This window comes from Canis lupus, chromosome 38, assembly GCF_011100685.1.
Source record: "Canis lupus familiaris isolate Mischka breed German Shepherd chromosome 38, alternate assembly UU_Cfam_GSD_1.0, whole genome shotgun sequence".
NCBI lineage: Eukaryota > Metazoa > Chordata > Mammalia > Carnivora > Canidae > Canis > Canis lupus.
This window is the reverse complement of record NC_049259.1, coordinates 24,639,140-24,653,581: the sequence shown is the minus strand read 5'-3', so window position 1 is coordinate 24,653,581 and position 14,442 is coordinate 24,639,140. Positions and strand designations below refer to the sequence as shown.

The window sequence follows — 14,442 nt, the reverse complement described above, 5'->3', positions numbered from 1 at the left end:
ATAAGATCTAAACAACAAAATAAAATTCGCAGCAAGGTACCGGTTCCAGCGCCTCGGGAACGTGTCCACGCTGTCGTCAGAACACATTTGGTTAGAGGCGTAAGAGCTGTACCTTTGTTGTGTGTCAATTATCCACCAACAGAGCTGCTTACAAATAAGAACCTGAAGTTGTGTTTTAAATAATTAAAATACGGGATCCCTGGGTGGCGCAGCGGTTTGGCGCCTGCCTTTGGCCCAGGGCGCGATCCTGGAGACCCAGGATCGAATCCCACATCAGGCTCCCGGTGCATGGAGCCTGCTTCTCCCTCTGCCTGTGTCTCTGCCTCTCTCTCTCTCTCTCTGTGACTATCATAAATAAATAAAAATTAAAAAAAAAAAAAAAAAAAAATAAATAATTAAAATACTGTTAGCATCTAGTTGTCCGTATTTGTTAAAAAGCATTCGGCCAGTTAAATTTGCGAGGAGTCACTGTGATCTCGGGGGGCAGGGGGGGCGGGGATCGTTAATCCTCCGGGGGCCGCTCCGTGGCTGGTCCCGAGTAGTCCCATCCCGCGCCCCACAGTGTGCGCTTGAGAAGCAACGCCGCCCGCCCCATCCTCTCTGAGAGCAGCTCCTGAGCATCCGCGGCCTCACTTCGGTCGAGTGGCTCGCGTCTGTAACCTGCGCGCCGGGTTCGTTACCTGTTCTGTATTTTCAGAGGCTGAAGTATGTGGCGTCGCCGTGGAACGACACCTGCCGTAGGAATGTGCACGTGTTCATCTTGGGTTGACTGTAGGGAAAGTCCTAGCTCCCCCCGAGCCCGGGACTGCACCTTCTCCCTCCGTCGTGTCCCGCACCTGTGCCCTCGAGCTGCTTGATGCCCTGCACATGCCCCGTTAGCATCCGATTCTCAGTAACCGGGTTCTTTGAGCTAAAACATGAGCTTTCTTGCTAAATGGTCTTATCTGTAGAGCTGCAGTCACTTTCTCAGGGGTCGGTTATAGAACATGGAAGACACTGTACTGCAGGGGTGTAAACGCTCTTTTGGGTGGAAAAAGTCTGCACTAGATGATGTATTATAAAAGGTTAAGCCAGTATCAAAATGTCTCTTTTCCAGAGGCAGTAAGTGAGATTATTTTTAACAGACTGAGCTCACACGGCAGCTGAGGGAGGGACACAAGTACTGAAGCATCGGTTTTTTGGTTGGTTTTTATGCAGCATAGAACAGTCTTTGAAGAGGAAAAGTGATTCTGTTGAAGAACAAATGAAACGTATTAGGTAGTTTATAGCTCTTGAAACGCTTCCTGCTGAATTTTTGGTTTAATGATCATTTTTTTTTCCGATTAAAAATGTACCTAATACTCTAAGCCATTTCCTTCCTTTTTTGTTTTTGAGATTTATTTATTTGACAGAGAGAGAGAGAGAGCATGAGTAGGAGGAGGGGCAGAGGGAGACAGAGAATTCCAAGTTGACGCCCCCCTGAGCACAGAGCCTGACCGGGGCTCCACCTCGGGGCCTCAAGGTCAGAAAGGAGCCAGCGCACCATAAGCCATTTTCATTTTTTTAATAATAAATTTATTTTTTATTGGTGCTCAATTTGCCAACATACAGAATAACACCCAGTGCTCATCCCGTCAAGTGCCCCCCCTCAGTGCCCGCCTCCCAGTCACCCCCACCCCCCGCCCTCCTCCCTTCCACCACCCCTAGTTCGTTTCCCAGAGTTAGGAGTCTTCATGTTCTGTCTCCCTTTCTGATAGTTCCTACCCATTTCTTCTCCCTTCCCCTCTATTCCCTAAACATTATATGTTCTCATTCATTTGGGGAACATAAGCCATTTTTCAAATGCGCATCTCTCAGGAGCTCCTGCACAGCTGCCTGGGGCTGGCACCTGGGGCTGGTGGGCGAGGCTCCTTTTCCCTTTCTGACGGGTGCTGGGTGCTGCGATGCACCCGGGCCAGGTCACCTAGTAACATCACGTGACTTTCCTTCCCTTGCGTCTCCTGACACCTGAGCTTGGATTTTGGACTAGTTTAAATCGAACAGTTGGGGGACTTGGGCCCTAATCTGGTTTATTATAGTACATAACTAATACTGAGCTAGCTGAGTTTTTGTGACTTTTAATCTTTGATGCTTCTGAGAAAAGATTTAAATGTTTTTGGAAAAGATTTAAATATTTTTAGAAAATAAGTTGCAAAAAAAAAAAAAGAAAAAAGTTGCATGTACATTTTTGAGCAGCTTCTATTTGAAACAGCACTTGGCGTGAATACAGTCTTTTACTTTTTCAGCGGATTCGTACAATAAGGCCACGAGAAAACCAAAATTCACAAGAATTGTGTTTCATACAGTCTTGCCACAGCCTTGTGCTCTCTCCTGGAGTTTTCAACCTGTTGATTATAAGGAGGAAATCAAGGAAGTAGAGTCTTAGATTCTAACGGTAAGAGGATATCTACAACAGTTTTACAAGTTACTCACTTTCGGGGTGCCTGGTGGCTCCGTGCTTGAGCGTCTGCCTTTGGCTCAGGCCGTGACCCTGGGGTCCCGGGATCGAGTCTCACGTCGGGCTCCCCACAGGGAGCCTGTTTCTCCCTCTGCCTGGGTCTCTGCCTCTCTCTCTGTTTCTCAAGAATAAATAAATAAATAAATCTAAAAAAAAAAAAAAAGGAGTGCAACATATGCTGTATCATTAGGTGAATTTGTGACATTAATTAAAGCAAGTAAAACTGAGGTAGTTTAGTTCCTAAAACCCCGAAGGGGCTCAGGTGTTGGAGAGTGGACGTCGCCTTATGAACATGCGTCCTTAGGACCGACCAGACGGTGGGTAGGAGGGGGCTCTGGTCTCAGATGCCAGCTTTTAGTGTCCTGTCTGCAGTTTGGGTAAGCCTTTGTTTTCTCGTTGATGAGATGAGGGCCGTCCCGGTGCTTGCTCCTCTGGGGGCAAATGAGGATTCATCAAGGCACTGGTCATGTGAAGCCGTACTTAGGTTGTCCACGGGACGTCGCGGGATGGGGAATTTGGATCGACTGTGTCAGTACATGACACAGAAAATAGAAAATCTAATTGGTGAGTGGCTTTCACTCCGTTGTACCTTCATGTGTTGTTTTTCTTGGCTTCTGTTTTCCTTCTTGTGCTGGAGACCCAAGGAATGAATCAGACTGTGGAAAAGTAGCAGCACCCTTCACCACGTTTGCAGATGGGTGATATATCACTGAGTCATCTGAAAGACTGGAATTTGCCTGTAATTATGCTTTAAATGAAAACAACAATAACCAAAATAACCCAGGACTGACTTTAAAAAAATACTATTTTTCTAGAGCAGTTATAGTTTCATAGCAAGTTGGAAAGGGAGGTGGAAAGACCTCCCGCGTGCCCCCCGACGCCACTTCTTGGAGTGGACAGACCTACACTGACACAGGATCACTCAGAGGCCGCAGTTTTCTACATTAGGGTTCATTCTTGGGGTTGTGTCTTCTGGGGATTTGGGCAGGTGCATCTGTCATTATCGAATCACTGCCCTCGCGAACCCTAGAGCTTCACCTCCTCACCCTTCCTTTCCCCTTGCCCCCCAGCAACCATGGATCTTTCTATTGTCTCCATAGTTTTTCCTTTTCCAAAAGGCCCTATAGTTAGAATCATACAGCAAGTAGCTTTTCAGAGCAGCTTCTTTCACTTAGAGATAAGCATTTAAGTTTCCTCGGTGTCTGTTTGTGGTTTGAAAGGGTCATTTCTTCTTAGCTCTGAGTAATGTCCCATTGTCTGCATGGATCACCGTTCATTTATCCATTCATCTGTTGAAAGACATCGTGGTTCCTTCCAGAACATACTTTTAACGCAGGATAATAACTCACCTGACAAATTAGGGATAGATCAATATGGAAGTAGTGAACCGCAATCCCAGGTGATCCCAGTGTGATCCCACTGAAGTTAATTATGATCTTACTTGTGATCAAAGCTAATATTATTATAAGAACAGAGTGATGAGCGGGGGTCGAAGTGAGGGGCTCGTCTGGAAATCTGGGCGTGGGCGGAGGTGAGGTCTTATGTTTGTCTTGTTGTTATTTTTTAAATGGAAAAAAATAAGAGGTTGTGAACCGACGGGAGTGACCCAGTAGAGAGGGAAGATTTTGCAAGAAGCGTTGGACAGTAGCCTGTGAGGTAATGGCATGGAGTGCACAGGTGCAGGGTCAGCCTTATGGGCAGGAACAGCTTATCTCTGGAAACCGGCAGGTGTCAGAGAGCTGGCCTGCCTGCAGGTGCCGATGGGCCCGTGGCAGTGATGGTTCTGCCGGCTGCTCCTGCATCCCTAGGAAACTGGAAACCCAGGTCGTTGGCCCAGCCTGGGGATGGGGAGGATTTGTCAGAGGTTTGGGATCAGATGTGAAATAATCATCTAAAAGGAAGTGCTGTCAGTGACTGAAGATAAGGGTAGGTTTCCTTCCTAAAAACTGACAGTAGACTTACCAGCACGTGCCAGAAGGCTGTGCGTAGGTAACACCTTCCAAGTGCTGGGCAAATAATTTTTTTAAAAGATTTATTTATTTATTCATGATAGACACAGAGAGAGAGGCAGAGACACAGGAGGAGGGAGAAGCAGGCTCCATGCTGGGAGCCCGACGTGGGATTCGATCCCGGGTCTCCAGGATCGCGCCCTGGGCCAAAGGCAGGCGCCAAACCGCTGAGCCACCCAGGGATCCCCTGGGCAAATAACTTAAGAGAAAAAGTGGAAAGAAGACATCTTGGGATCTGCTGACACTGAGGATATTTACTGTCAACAGACTTTTTGCCAAAAGAACTATAGAACCTTATGGATCAACTAGAAGGAACTTGAACCCAGATGCAAGTGTGAGAGGCAAGAATCCATGTGAGCAGAGAAATGGGCAACTATTTTGGTATATCTAAATAAGCATTAATTGTAAAAAAAAGTGAGTATTAAAATGTCACACTGTATGTTTAAATATATCTACTAAACGACACTGTGACGGGTTTGGAGCATGTGCTTTACTCTGACAGATTGCTCAGGTTGCCGTGCTTCGCCTCTAGGACGAGTGAGGACAAAAAGCCACGCAAACTCCTGCCCCTTAAGCTGCCTTGGTGATTGCCGTTTAGAGATTGTGGGTGTGGTGCCCCCCGGATCGCAGTATGGAAAATTGGAAGGGACCAGAGGTACAGAGATATGTGACGTTACCTTCCAGGTATACTAAACATTTATCAGACGCCACAGGCATGCCCAGGCTCCGGGGTGTTTGCGCAGAGCCTGGGAAGAGCGCCCTCCTTGCGTCGGAAGCCGTGCATTGGGCACTCCCTCAGCCCGAGACGGCAAGGTGAAGAAACCTCAAGTGTGTGCTTAAATACATTTTTTTAAAAAAGATTTTATTTACCTATTCATGAGAGAGAGAGAGGCAGAGACACAGGCAGAGGGAGAAGCAGGCTCCATGCAGGGAGCCCGACGTGGGACTCGATCCCGGGTCTCCAGGATCATGCCCTGCCCCGAAGGCAGGTGCCAAACCGCTGAGCCACCCAGGGATCCCTTAAATACATTTTTTTATTATCCTTGTTTCCTCCAGTGTGCTCAGATCAAATAAGACCTAGCATAGGTGCCATGTGCTCCCCACAATTCAGGTCCCTTTTGTGGAAAAGGAAAGTCTGTCTGTTTCTTCCAATCAGGAAGGCCGGAGCTAGTAGGCAGCTGAGAAACACTCTCGTGTCCTTTACATAAAGGGTTAGACGTCTTTGGAAATCACTGGGGGCGCCTGGGTGGCTAACTCTCTTGGTTTCTGCTGGGGCTGTGATCTCAGGGTTGTAGGGCGGAGGCCCCCCCACGCCCCCCACCCCCACATCCTCTATTGGGCTCCGCACTCAGTGGGGTCTGCTTGAGATCCCCTCTCCCTCCGCCCTTCCCCACTCACACATGCGCTCTCTCTAAAATAAAAAAGTGAATCTTAAAGAAAAAGAAAGAAAGAAATCTCTTGAAACACGGAAGTTTTGATTACCTGCCAATGTGATGTTTTCTCATCTCTTTTTCCAAAACTAAAAGGTTGCAGTTTCTGAATTGTGAGATAGAAAATCTAGTTTTGTGGGAGCTTCCTAAACCTCTGCTCTTAGGTGATTATCATAAGTCGTTACTAAGCCATTTATTCTGAACGGTGCCAGATATGCTATTAATATGCTAAAATATCCGTAGACTGTTCTCACCTAACGTTACCATTCTTGATGTTCAGGAAAGCTAAAAGTGCATTCCCAAAATTTTCCTCTTAATATGATATTTTATATTAAATTTAGAAAGGATAATTTTTAGCTTATTCGGGGACTTGTGTTTTACCTAATAAAATGATTCCTAGTTATTTGATCATATTATTAGAGCATTTTACCTTTTTAAAATTGTATTTTACTACGTCATTAGAAAAACATGAAGTATACTCACGTTGCAGGTAACGTCTGCTGGTAATGCAAACCAGATTGCTTCTTTTGAGGCTGATTTTATTGAGTTTTTAGATGAAAATTCTATTGTTAATATATCTAAAATAAAAAAGGAAAAAAATAAAAAAATAAAAGAATTAAGCAGCTATCATAAGCGCTTCTAGGGATAAGTCAGAGCATAAAATACAAAAATACGATGTGTTATGACACATGAAATGTTCTGTGGGGTTAACATTTTACACAAAGTCAAAGTAAGTCAAGAAATATCTTTCCCTCTCGGTGTTCATACTAAGGCCGGCTAGTCTGAGACACATATCGCTAATGCTCAGAATGGAAAATGCACGCACACCTGTGGTACAAGAAAAATGTCCTGGTAAATATGTTTATACAGCTGCACGGTCATGTCAGTTATTACGAGTCCGCTCACAGAGTCCTGTAATGAGCCTCATTTTCAAGCAGCCGTTAACTTTGGCTTAGAAATGCTAATTAAAGAATAACTTCATTTTTCAAACGCAGACTGTATAAACAGTATATGGCATCGCCCTGCTGTCCACAGGCGCTGAGGGCGTAAATTTGATCATGAGTAGATGTTGCCTAATTTCTGAGGAAATAGAGACTTTCTGTAGGACTATTTATTTATAACTTATGCTTTCATGGCATATGATGCCCGCTCTTAGTACCAGACTGAGTTCCCATTAAACTTTATTGCGCTCACATGGGCTCTTCTGTCATGCGTTAATAAAATCATAAAATTGACTTAATTGGGCCTGCCTGAAAGCTTCCTTTATCATTAATAATTCCATTTATTCCCTGGGCTTATTAGTTTTGGATAACTTGAGTGACTTCATTAAGATCTGCACTGGAATATGAAGGAATATCATTTAAAAATTAAGCACGAGTGAAAACAGATTTTAACACGTAGGCATAGGCCTCTGAGGATGGAAAACAATCTATTTGATTCAAAAGAGTGGGTAACGTGTCGCCACTAAATACATATCGCCGGGGTGTTATCGGTGGAAACATCTCGTCTGAAAACGTGGCCGGCAGCGAGGAAAGGTCGAGGGCCGTGGAGCGCCCGGAGTGCAAGGCGCACGGCTCGCCCGCAACCTCTCTCGCTCGTGCCTGTGCAGGGAGCCCCTCGGGAGGCTGAGGTGGCGGCAGGTGTTCTCCGTCGGCGGCCGCGGCAGCCCCTGCGTGGGCAGCAGGAAAGGGGCCACGGTGGGGACCCATGTGTCCATGTCCATGTGACCAGGTTGGAATGCTTTTTTTTTTTTTTTTTTTTGCTTGTTTAAACAATTTAATTTCTAAGGTGGACACGGACTCATGAGGTGCTTGCTGCTTTGAGGTTCGTCATGGCAGGTTTCGGCCTTGGTATTTTGCGTGGCCCTCGGTGTGGCAACGAACATATGGCCAGAGCCTCGTAAATACTTAGTGAAGTTCGGAGCTAGTACTAGGAAGGAGAAGAGTGGCCGTCTGCCGGCAGGGAAGGAGGGCCTTCGGGCAGAGGAGGTCTGGGGCGGCCACGCTGCTGCAAGGGCCTGCTCGGGGGACCAGGTGAGGTCGGGATGGACGAGGGACCTGCTTACCAGAGGGGCCGAGGTCGCTTTGCCATGACGGCCTGGCTGCTCTGCTGACGTCCGACCCGGGGAGGACTGGCTGTCTGTTGGATGTGGCGGAAGGGGAAGAAGCCAGGCCCGCGGTTCTCCAGGCCGGTCCCCCCAGCTCGAGCTTCTGCGTCCTCCGGGAACGTGTGCGACATGACATGCAGGTCCCTAACCAGCGTCTCCCGGGGAGGGAGCAGCAGCCTGGGTGCCAAGCGGGTGTCTGGGGCCTCTGCTACCAGCGGGCTCCTCGGGAAACGGCGGGGGCCCGGGCGTCGCACGGACCGGAGGATGCTGGGCCGTTTCCAGCAGAAGACAGGACGGCTAACGGGGCAGGCGGGCGGTCAGGCACGGCGGCGAGCCGTTAGTGGGCCTTCACCGCATGGCGTCCGAAAGGACAGAGATGTTGGCACTTCGATGGAGGAGCACAGGCTTTCAGCCTTGTAGGTCATCAGTTTACCCAGAAGTAACTGGACACTTATTCATAAAACACGCGGTCACTATTTCGTGTGAGGGCGGGAACAAAACCAGCTCAAGCCAGAATGACGCGCTTCCACGCGATGCGTTTATTTCCCTAGAAGGTAAAACTACCAATCAAAGCACCAGGTGATGCCCAGAGAATTAAGTCATTGGCAGCTGGATATTCTTAAGCATTATTTATTTTGAAATCAATAACCCAATAAATTTGATTTCTCTGCACCAAAAAAATATTTCAATGTGAAATAAATGGAAGCCTTTTACAAAATCAAAGACCATTATCTCCTGGTCACTGCTGGAGACATCTGAAAATTTTTTATTCTTTGACCTTTTCCTTTTCTTTCTTTTCTTTTCTCTTTTCTTTTCTTTTCTTTTTTTTCTTTTCTTTTTTCTTTCCTTCCTTCCTTCCTTCCTTCCTTCCTTCCTTCCTTCCTTCCTTCCTTTCTCTTTCTTTCCATCTCTTTGTGGTATTAACATACTATACTTTGCAAATGTATGGGATCCTGGTGGCCTCAAGATTGGTTGGGAGATACTCTTTTCCTTACATATATACTTCCTACAAAAAAAGCTTATTGGGATGGCTTACTGCTTTTTTTCTTTTTTTTAAGATTTTATTTATTTATTTTAGAGAGCATGCAAGGGAGGGGAAGAGGGAGAGAATCTCAGGCAGACCCTGCACCGAGCACAGAGCCCTCCTTGGGGCTGGATCCCATGACCCGAATCAGGCCCTGAGATCACGACCTCAGCCGACACCGAGAGCGGGACGATAAAGGACCGCGCCACCCCGGGACGCCTCACTTCCCGAGACTGATGGTGGCTAAGTGGGTTTGAGCCAGTTCCTGTTAACATCACGTTCCAATCCAAGAAACATTTTCCTTAGGATCATGTCACCAACCATACGTTTAATGTGGAGAGCAGGTTCAGGAGGGATGGGTCAGCCCGTGTGCTTAGTGTTTTATACTAAGCTCGCTGGGGTTAGCTTGCTGGGGTTCTTGGAAGTCAAGTGTTGCAGCTTGTTGTGAGCCGCGCAGGTCATGTGCCCGGTATACACGTCGCTGCTGTTTGCAATCAAAGCAGATACAACATACGTGCCACGGAGGCTGCGTCACTGCTGTGACGACCCGAGTTTCCACGGACACGTCTGGGTGTGTGCACACCTCCCGGCGCTTGTGTGCCCACGTTGTTTATCCGAACCCAGCTGTGCGCTAGGCAGCACTCGGAGACCACAACACGCGAGCTCCGGTCCGCAGGCCAATGACACGGGCCCGAGCAAACAAGCGACGCGGCCACCAGAGGATCGGGACACGCCCTGTAGACCCTAGGGTGGCAGGATGGGGAGCTGTGAGGGGACGGCCTCGGGCTGTGATCCTGCCAGCGTCCTGCTCGGGGAAGGAGTGAAGCGAGGACCTTCCCTGCCTCATGTCACTGTTGTCCCGCCGGCCGGTGGGGGGCCTTGGGGCCACTGGACACCACGGCCCACAGAAGAAGGTGGGAGATGAGGCAGCAAGGCGACCGCCGCCGCGCCGGGGCTGGGCTGTGACGTGCTGGTGGCCACAGGGCCGCCCATGGACACGGGTGGGCAGGACGACGGGCCTGTGGCCACCAGGAGGGGGGACAAGGAGGAACAAGGTCAGGACCGCACAGAACACCTGCCCTCTGACAGTGACCCTGCAGCCCGAGTGCCCAGGTGTGTGTCACGGACGACGCCCCCCGACTGGCACAGCAAGCCACTCTCTGGCCGTGTGTCCGCACTCAGAGGCGAGGCCGCAACCTTCCAGAAGCGCCGGGCGTCGGGGTTGGTCGCCAGGGTCCTCCGGACGCATGTGGGCTGGCGACGACTCGGCGGCAAGAAATACCACAGTGGCTGGGAAGGCCTTCGGGGAAGCGGCGTGAGGCCCCGGAGCCTCGGCCCGGCCTCTCGATGCGGCAACGGGGAGGGGGGGTGCGGGGTGCACATGGCCTGGGAGGACGAGGAAACGAGGACTTCAGAGACGCGCATGTAAGGTCAGGGTGTTTACCGCACACACACCGCCCAGAGGAAACCCCAGAAAGCATCATCGACCAGATGAGCCAGCCCCGGGGGTGCACGCACGGGCGAGGTCACGGCCGTTGGAGCCAAGGCCACAGCAGTGGCGTGGGAGTCGCCCGGCTCGGTGCCCGATGGGGCCCCCACGGCCTTAGTGCAGGTTCTCCAGCCACAGGCGAGGAGTGACCCAGGGGAGAGCTGCGAGGGGTGGCCACCTGCGCCGGCTGTGTGGAAGGTGCTCCCGGGGGCCTCAGGTGGCCGTGCCAGCTGCGAGAACTGGGGCCCTGGCCCTCAGAGGGTCCCGCTGCACCCCCGGCCCCTGGCAGCCCCCGGTTCACGGCTCTTACTAACGCACTGGCCGCGGTCCTGGCGTCTGGGGTGACCGCGGGCAGCAGGGGCCCCAAGAGAACGAGGCTGGAGCCTCGAGAGGAAGCACGTGTGGGGCGCGTCGTCACCGCTGGCTCCTGGCCGCCGTGTCTCTGGCAGGTAGGTGCAGGTGACAGCAGCCCGGTTCCCCAGCCGTCCCCCACAGTGCTCGACTTCGTGCCCCGTCGGCTCCCTCGTGCCCTCGGCGGCCGCAGCTCTGCCTCGCTGCCCTCCTTCCCCGTCAGGTCTGCCCCAGTGTCCACTTCCCACGTGCCTTTACCGTTTCGGGGGGTCGACCCCTGTGTTAATCAAGCTGTCCTCACTTTATTCTCCGGGCTCAGTAGAGAGCAGAGGCCCAGAAGCCAGTTGTGCTCCATCTATGAGCTCCGGTAAACTTTTGTTGAACTTGTTTGGTTATTTGAGGTTTCACTGAAGAATGTGAGCTAGAAAAATAGCTGAGTGATAGGGAAGCGCTTTCATGTCTGCGTGTTGACGTGCGCTCGAGCGGGGGCGGATGGAGCCCGGGGTCTCGCACCGTGAGGCCCTGGCAGGACTCTCCACCGGCAGGATTGTATTTTTTATAGCAGGAATGCTGGGGAAAAAACAAAAAACAAAAAAACAACTATACTTAAAAAAAACTTTGAACTGCACTTTCAAGTGGTGAAATAAAGTAGAAAGTGTAATCGGAACTTAGCACGTTAAAAATTAGATTTATTTCGATGCTGTGAAAAGTGTTGCCCCACCCTGTCTCCAGGGTTCTCTTAAAAGGTTTAGCTCAGAAAAGATCAGAAATAAAATATAAAATCGAAAGACTGAATCATTTTTTAAGTACTAAAGAATTAAGCAGAGAAACCGACGGGTTAAATTTATTTTTCATGAATAAAACAACTAGCTTTCATATACCAAACCATTAGCTTGTAAGTATCGATTCAGAGTGTAGGGGTGAACCCGCAGGCCTCCCTCATCCAGGCTGAACTTCAAGGTCAGGGCCTTGTCTGAAAAGGAGGTTGGTCCACAAAATATTAAAATTACTGGAACTCTATTTTTTTATTTGCTCAGGAACAAGATTTTACCCCGTAGGCTTCTTTTCCCTCTTTTCCTCTGCTTTTATTATTTAACCTTTTATCCCAAAAAAGAAGTCCCAAGACATTAGCATTAAACATTCAGTGAAAGAGCAGATGAAAGAGGGAACAGGAACCTGTTATTAGCGTCTGCCTTTTGGATAACGTCTGTAAAATCTGAGATTCGGACGCTCCTCGTTCCCGTATAACCGCTCTGCTCCAGAGCCAAGTGCGGATACCTTGTTTTATTCCCAAATTCGTACTTGAAGGCAGGGCTACTCCATTTTTACAAAGCGCTCCGCGTAAGGCGTGAGCGAGGCCTGCTCGTCCGGCCGATGCTTGGCTCCCCTGCCCCGGGCGGGTGGAGGCCTATTGCTCCGATGCCCGGGATCCGAAGAAAATCATTAAAACCCCCGGGGCGGTTGTAAAACCGCTTGCCCCTCTATTTGAGGTTTGTCTCGATCAAAGACACCAGGAGTTCAGTTTTTTTTTTAATATTTATTTTTATGTATTTATGATAGGCACAGAGAGAGAGAAAGAGGCAGGGACACAGGCAGAGGGAGAAGCAGGCTCCATGCACCGGGAGCCCGACACGGGACTCGATCCCGGGACCCCAGGATCGCGCCCTGGGCTGAAGGCAGGCGCTAAACCGCTGAGCCCCCCATGAATCCCCAGGAGTTCAGTTTTTTAAAGGAACTTTGTGAAAGGAAAAGCTTCAAGGAGACGATACAAATGCATAGTGGAGCTTCTCGCACCCGGCACCGGCCGCCTCGAGTGAAAACGTGTCGCCACACGTGACTTCAGGTGCCCCGGGGGGTGTTAGGTTCATGCTTTGAAGTTGGGGTCAGAAGATTTTTTTTTCTCGTGACCCCGTGGGGGTCTGTGCATTAGTATCAATTAAGATTCAGGTTTCTTCGGACCCGTTCGAGGGGCTTTGCCGTAGAAACGAGACGTAGGAAGGAGCACCTCCTCCTGCAGCCTTCCTTGCCCTCTGGAGAGCGACACAGGTGTCACAGCCCAATAACCGCTGCCCTCTCCGCGCGGGGGCTCACGCCAAGGGATCTTGTAGAAATGCGAGGAACTTTAGATCCTAGTAGCAAAGACTGAACATCTTTTTTTTATTTTTTTAAGATTTTTTATTTTATTATTTTTTTATTTTTTTATTTTTTTATTTTGGTAACAAAGTTAGCCATGCATTAATTCTAGTCCTGGAAATCGCTCCTAGAATCCAACTACTTTGGAGAAAGAAATTAGAAATATTAAAACAAACAAAAGAATCAGACAACGGCCGCGACCCCCATGCTGTTGGCCTGGGAGCATTCCCACAGGACAGGTTTGAAATGATATTATATAAACAATAGGATTTTATTTTTAAGTAATCTCTACACCCAGTGCGGGGCTCACACTCATGACGGGGAGGCCAAGGGTCGCACGCTCCAGCGACCGAGCTGGCCAGGCGCCCCCGGACAGCACGGATCCGGCCCCGGTCCTGAGCTCCGCCGCAGCAGTCCTGGACACGCCCTGTAGCCGTCGTGGTGAGACTGGGGACAGCAGTCATTCCCAAAAGGGAGGCTTCTTTGATCTACGTAAGAAGTACATCTCAGCTTTAGGGATCGTTTTAGAGATTTGCGACAGGCCCTCTTGTTTCTGGATGCCGTGCAAAGCCAGCAGGGTGCAGGAGGGCCGGGGGCAGAGCTGCACCCTTGGGTGCGGGGTCGGGGGGAGCCTGGCGCCCCTGCTCTGTGGCCCAGGATGGGCTTGCCGTGCCGGCCAGGGAATTGGCTCGAGGAAGTGGGGCCTGCTGAGGCCCCGCCGGGGGTCCCCAGGGGGGCCAGGACTGTTTGGAGACCGGACAAGGCGGACGCTGTAACTGGGGAAGGAAGCAAACCGCTCGCTGGGCCCATTTCTCCAGTTCCCCCCACGTTGTTTCTCGTCTTCCGTCATCCTGTGACAGGCCTTTGCGGATCTCCGTGCTGGATGTCACTAAGGACATCCTGGTGACTACTCTTCTGTCCCTTCTTGAGGCAGAGGTGGTGCGGGTGCCTGTTGTTACCGTAACTTGAAACCCTGATACAATGACCTGCCTGATAAGGTGCGTCCCTTACGGTGCTGCTGTGGTTGCTCCGGACTCGGTGACCAAGCGCCCGTCTGCCTTGATGGTTCCGGGCAAATGCGGTGCTTGGGCCAAGGCCTGTCCCGCGTCTGCCCTGGTAATGTCGTTACACCGTTAGGTTGCGGGCTTTGTTGTAAAGGAACAGAAGTGTCAACATCCCCTTTAAGGACTTCCCACTACATTTTTGTCAAAAGTTTTGTGATCGTAGGTTATTTGAGAGCTTGGGACAGGTCCACCAGGTTGTGGCTTTTTCTTCTCGACAGATGCTTAGGATTGAGGATGTGCCAGGTGGCCGCTGTAGGTTTTGTCCACCCCTGGACACAGCATTCGGGGTCCTTTATGGACGCCGGAATGCAGCAGCCCTTGCCACAGCACGTGCATGGCCTGCGCTGGGCACTGGGATG

General features: G+C 50.1%; 1 protein-coding gene across 6 annotated transcripts in view; it reads left to right on the top strand.

Moving 5' to 3' along the window:
• Positions 1-14,442, top strand: part of DISP1 (dispatched RND transporter family member 1) — a 155,991-nt gene that overhangs the window by 89,390 nt on the left and 52,159 nt on the right. The window lies entirely within an intron of this gene.